The sequence below is a fragment of the Kryptolebias marmoratus genome, linkage group LG2 (genome assembly GCF_001649575.2).
Source record: "Kryptolebias marmoratus isolate JLee-2015 linkage group LG2, ASM164957v2, whole genome shotgun sequence".
NCBI classification, from domain to species: Eukaryota; Metazoa; Chordata; class Actinopteri; order Cyprinodontiformes; family Rivulidae; genus Kryptolebias; species Kryptolebias marmoratus.
Window position 1 is genome coordinate 33,103,182 of NC_051431.1, and position 6,464 is coordinate 33,109,645.

Consider the following 6,464-nt stretch of genomic DNA (forward strand, 5'->3'; position numbering starts at 1 on the left):
CTTTGGCTCGTAGGGAACCTTGAAGGTCGAGGTATCATGAAATGGAGTGGGCCACTAGTGTCTTTTTTTTTATTATTTCTTATGTATGATATGTAGGTCCACAAAAGGTTTTTATTTCCTCATAACATTTCTGCACATGTATTTTGTTAATATGCAACTTTAGCTAAAAATTGTAGTCTGAATGTTTGTCCTTTGTTGCCTCTTGAGTAAGTCTCATGAATAGATTTGTCAGAAACCAGGAAGTGTCTAAATGAGAGGAGCCAGAAACCAGACTCGGAGGCAATAATAAAAAAGGTAAGTGAGTTTATTTACAAGTGCAGTTTCTGAAAACCGGAACGGAGATAATCCGGGGAATCTGAGATCGGGGAAGGGCAAAGTGAGTTGCAAAATAGCAGGGAGGTTCAGAGGAAACAACGGTCTGGATGATGTAATGATTTGTGTCCTTCCTTACTGGCTTTCGGGAAAACGAGGGGCCCGGAGGAGGTGCAGGAGGTAACCGGGTCCGTCACAGAGGGAAGAGATCCGGGAGTCCAAGGAGAGGTAAGAGTTCCAGACAAGTGCTTCTGGGTCATAAGGAGAGGGCAGGCTCTGGCAGTCAGAGGCAAAAATCCTAAGGCAACGAAGAAGAAACACTAGCAAGGCAGATCAAGTAACTCAGTGAGCCTTATACTAAAACTGAGCGGCTGCAGATCCTAACCCAGAAGGTGTGATGCTCCAGCGAAGATCTGAGCTAAGACTGGGCCTTAAATACCAGTGGAGTTCATCAGGAGAAATCAGCCACAGCTGCAGAGGGCGAGTCTTGGGAACACCAAATCAGGGCAGGAGCTGAAAAAAAACACAGATCATCACAAGATTTGGTTATGTGATTCAATCGGAAATTACTGCAGCTAATATCAGACTTAAAATTATGAGCAAAATAGGAGCAAAATGAGGAAACAAAATCAAAGCCACTCTGTTCTGCTCTTAGTAACTCTTTAAGTCTAGTTGTACTGCCCAGTCAAACTGAAACACCAGAAAAGGAAACAGAAAGTCAGAACCTTTTAATTACTTCCTATTCTTGTGAACACACCCATCCTGTGCCCAAACTGGACCGAAGATGCCTAACCATCTGACGTATTGTTGAACCAATCTGCTGGTTTCCAGACCCTCATTTCATTGGGAGTCTTTGAGCCCAATTACTACAGAACCACACAGAAGCAGAATGCTTCCATCATTCAGCAGAAGCGCCAGCCTCTGATCTTCAGCCAACACATTCCTGCTTGGTGTCACCGCAAACGCTCGAGTTTCATCTCTCGATAAGGTGACCAACTATTTGCTTTAGTGGATTGAGATCTGGTGCTCCAAAGTATTTCAATAAATTTGGTCTGGTCTGGCGCTAATAATATCCTGTCCAAAACCTTCTCCCTAGTCTATACCCATTTAAATTTATTTCAACCTGGAGAGACTCACACGGAGAGATAAAGACAATTAGAGTGTTTTATTGGTTAGAGGTCTTTGGCGCTCGGGCCCCGGCAGAAGACGATTTTGCAGAGAACTGCTGTGAGCTTGAATGATCGAAGTAGGGTGAGAGATTAGGGTAGTCATCCCCCGGGACCCGAACCTGGTGGTGGCGTAGAGGACGAGGAAGGGGAGTCCAAAGGAGCACACGAAGGAGGGTGGAGATCGGGGAGGCGGTGGGACGAGACTTGGCTGGCGAGCAGGAGGAGCCGTGGACGGGGAGGCTTATATTCTGGATGCGATTTGACAGCTGGGAGCGATGATCCGAGATGAGAAATGCTGGACAGCTGGGTGAGTCTGCCAGGCTGAAATTTCGGCTAGCCTTCACTACAACTACATCTTGTGCGTCAAAGTACTTCATATGTCTGATTTTATCCAGTTTATACTTTTTTCTTAATCAAACACTTTATTCTCATTTTAATCATAATTTTGAAATATATTGGGCCAATTTAGAGATATCAGTCATTAACTACTATCTGCAATAGCTGTTTTATTCTCAATTCTGTAAACTGGAAGCACTAAGAGAGTGCAAATTTCTGCCAAGGCCAAAAGGTGTCATGGCGTTGGCTAGTGACTTAGCCCACATGCGGAGCACTTTCAGGAGATGTTAGAGAGTTTAAGATATTTATTGCAATAAAAGTGGAACAAGTTCTCATGGACTGGAACCGGGAACCGGTAACACAGGAACGGGTCATCCACTGGACACAAGGTAAGAGATTACAGAAGGTAAATAATACTTGAATGAATGAATTAGGAGGGAATGGCTTACGGGTAAGTAGTTGGAATCCGCCAGGGAGAGATGGGTAAGGTCGGGGTGATGAGTCCTTACTGCTCTGAAGGTACTGATGAGATTGTTCCGTTGGTGGCGTCTTGGTGGCCAGGTGAAATCCGGTGGGGCTTGGAGGGTAAGCTGGGTTTGGTCTTGGGGGAGCGGTAGGAGTTGCTGCCAGCGTGGCACCTCAGGCAACGAGGAATAACTAGATTTATCTTGGGTTTCGGTGGCTTGGTTTCAGGAAGCATGGAGTTCCTCTAGGTTTGAAGGTTTCTTCCTAGAACAAGGCAAGATAACATGAACAGGTTTTTTCAAGAAGACGAGCACTAGAGCCAGGAGGTAACACATGTACCAAACAGGCTAACACTGACGGTGAAGTGCTGGCAGCAGACTCTCTTTATGCTCCCTCTTAACGAGCTCCTAATGCTGAACACCTGCCAGGGGAGCCACCAAAAGAACAGACGCCACCTATTGAGGAGAGCAAAGAACCAGCAGGCAAAACACAAACATTGACTCCCAGAACCCCGACAAAAGGGTCATTAAAAAATTATAGGCTCCAGATCATGAACCATATCACCAGCAAAGTTTTATCACTTGTTTTTTGTAATAACACCAACATTTCCTGAAATTTTAATCAAAATCTGTTCATTCATGTTTAAGTTTTGCTAACAGACAGGTAGGCAGGCGGACGGACACTACCTCTTTGGCAGAGGTAATAAATGTATAACCTAACATTTAATTCCCAGCTTACCATGTCTTGTGTGTATGATATAGTCCCTTCAAAAAAAATAACTAATTTTAGGGTTTTATTGAGACTGATAACAATTATTTAAAAGGTTTCACTTTTGGGGGTAGTGCCCCTAGCAAGTGTTAATATAAACTTATTAATACAGATAACCTTTCCCATACAATTCACTCATCACTTGTCCACCTGGACAATAAAAACTGCTATGTAAGGCTGGTATTTGTAGATTACAGCCCTGCTTTTCTGACACTCATCGTCACAAATCTAATTCAGACGCTGCTGGGCTTGGGCACTGCCTGTTTATGCAAATGAAACCTGGAATTATTCACCAATAGGCCAGATCATGTATGAATTAAGACTTCCTCCAACCTGATCTTGAACACTGGCACCCTCCAAGGATCAGTTGTTGGTCCATATCTGTTATCTTTATATCCATTCCTGTTAGCTACAACATTTAATTTCCCTTTGGGATTAATAAAATATTTTTGAATTAAATATTTGTACACACATGATTGTGTGTCCTGACACAACACTAATAAAAAAGCATTTCAAAGTTTGCAGAAGACACGACCATAGTGAGCCTGATCACCAGCAAAAATGACACTGCCTACAGGAAGGAGGTCAGACTCTTGGCAGATTGATGTCAGGAAAACAACCTCTCTCTTAACATCAGTATTAATAAAGAATTGGTCCTGGACTTCAGGTAACAGGATGTGGCTCATTCATTTTGCTAAAATTTGATGTGGATGTAACTGTCATTCACAACAGTGCTACTCGTTGTGCAAGCTCTTTCCTTAAGACTTTAGCATTAACTGTTGGACTTAGCCCTCTGCCAGTTAGTAAGACGCGCTATGAACCACTGGATGGATTTCCCAAAACGGCTATAACTTTTTAATTTCCCAACATCTCAGCATCAACCGCGATGCAGAATGTATTTTTTCCAGGAATGCTAGGCCTTTTATTTTGTTGTATTTTCGGCATATTCTTAAAGAATAACTTTTTGTAACGGTATGGTACCACCTTTACTCATATCCATTAGGCCTGTTTCACTTCTCTTCTAATGCTCTGTCTAGGCTATGTTGTTTACCAATCTTCTCTTTCAGCTGTACATCCATCTATCCCCCCTGATGGCTTTTGTAATGAATTCTACACTATGTTTCAATCATTCCTGTCTACCTGTCTCTTGTTTTCCCCACAAGTGTCTAACTGACAGCATGCACTTTCTCCCTTTTATCACTCATTCAGTGTTTGGCAGATATTGGCTTCTGTGTATAGCTACACACACTTTCTACTTTGAAGATGCAGTAGTTTTCTTGAAAACATACTGCATCCTTTACTGTTTAAGATAACTAGTGGTCTACAACACTGTGGAATGTTTTGTTGTTGTTTTTTCTTCAACTCAAACTCACTATCAAATTGGTACACTTTCTAAAATTTATGTGATAGTTTTCTCTGAAGTTAAAAAGTTTCCCAGATAGGACTTGTACTGCAAAAAGGTACTAACTAATTTGTTCTTTCACATTTTACAAGTACCTATCATCACAAAACCATTTTGAGTTCCCTATAGATAAAAAGTTGTTGCCAGAATATGCTACATTTATTTTAAAGCTGTGTACAAGTACCTTGCTGGGGTGACATGTTATATTGTAGCGCTGTGTGGATGTCAGTGCATAATAATCTATAATTTATAAAAATTTGGCATACATTTTCCACAGATTTATGGAGATATGGGAACATCATTCTTTTTTTCATGTGGCATCTGTCAGGTTAATTTTTTATTTTGGTTAATTTTTGATGGTGTGTTTCTGTTTTTATTAGTTTTTTGTTTTTTGATCATGTCCCTGTATTTTGTCACACGTGTGTTTTTGTGTTTTTTTATGGTAATATTACTGTGTTTTTACTCATTTGTGTTTTTTGTTCCTGCTTCCTTGTGTTCCTTGTACCATCATTCACCCTCCCTCAGTTCAGCTTCTCAGTCAGCCTGCCACGCCCCCTCTCACCTGTTCCCGATCCCCATTAAGCTTAGGCGTTCTCCTTTTCCTCATCTCCTCAGTTCTATATATTCAGTCTCTGACCACTTTTACTTCAGTAGTGCATTGTTGGCTCTATGCTACAGCTCCAGTTTGTTCTATATGTTTCCTTTTCGCCTCCCTGTGATCTCCCATGCTTATTTGTAAATCTTTGCTGCCTCGTCAGCCTTTTGTTTTAATAAATGTTTGTGTTTACACTTTAGTTCTCATGTCAGTCTTCATTTTGGGTTTACCACCACAACCATGACAGCATCATAGTAATAGCTGGAAAAATGCAATAAATGTTTCTCTTATCTTCTCCAACATATTTTGTTTATCTAAACAATGTCAGTAAAAAGACTTAGTTTCTTATGGGATAAGCAAGTTCACATGTAATGGTGCCCAACATACTTTTATATACAAAATCATAAATAAAATGAAATGGCCATCATTCATTGAAAGAATGCACTGTTTTTCATGCCAGAGCTCTGAGATGATCTTATAATTCATTTAATTGTTCATTCTCATCATTGCAACAAAAGCTTCTCTCCAGAGGTATGCTCAAAAAGAACCCTGATTTTTTGTTAGGGTTAGTGTTTCAGAATATGGAAAGCTCTCCTTACCATTTGAGAGAGCTTGCATGGGCAGAGTCGTAACACTCTGGTTAAATACATAGATCTAAAGGTGAAACACAGTGTGTGTGAGTGTGTGCACGTACATTTGTGTATGCATTTGGTCCAGTGTCTGTCTGTCAGCGAAATATCTCGAGAATCACTCAACAGATTTTATTGAAACTTTCAAAAAGTAATCATTAGATGTAATTCAAAATGGCTCCCACATCTAATAAACATTAGCGAACATAAAAATGGCTATATCTCAGACAGCATTACAAATATTAAGCAAGCGTTTTACGTGGTTGTAGCTGAGTCATTAACACAAATATCCTGAGTGTGGCATCTTCTGATATTGCATAAGATGGCACATAACATTATATTTTAAGATTTGACCAAAATGGTTACAACTCCATCATTTTTCATCATATGATGTTCATAGTCTAAAACTCTGGCATGAAAGTCAATGGGCGATATATACTAGGCCTTTAATTTTACTTATTTGCACTGGTATACAGTGAGTATATGCATTATGTTATAGCCTTTTAAACTCACAAGACTTTCTTCTAGTTCCATTTTTGACTATCTTTTTCCTCTTTCTCATCTTCTATAACACCCTTTTATTCTTAAATCATTTTCTCCCCCATTTGTCTCTCTGTGTCTTTCTTCCTCCACTCACTGCATCTTTCTCAACTTTGCTTGATAAAATCTCCTCCCAAAACTTCTGTTTCAATCCCCAAACAAATCTCTGCTCTCCTTTCAATCCATCCACACCTTGTTCATTGGTGCCATTCATCTCTGTCTCTGTGACTCATTTTCTTCCTTCTAAA

The 6,464-nt window shown here is 40.4% G+C and overlaps 1 long non-coding RNA gene across 1 annotated transcript; it reads right to left on the reverse strand.

The window, feature by feature from the left end:
• Positions 1-368: 368 nt before the first annotated feature.
• Positions 369-2,942, reverse strand: LOC112450145. Its single transcript, XR_003038695.2, has 3 exons — positions 2,267-2,942; positions 698-825; positions 369-610 (listed from the first exon to the last, which is right to left on the reverse strand). It is a non-coding gene; the product is annotated as an uncharacterized LOC112450145 (long non-coding RNA).
• Between the last annotated feature and the right edge of the window lie 3,522 nt (positions 2,943-6,464).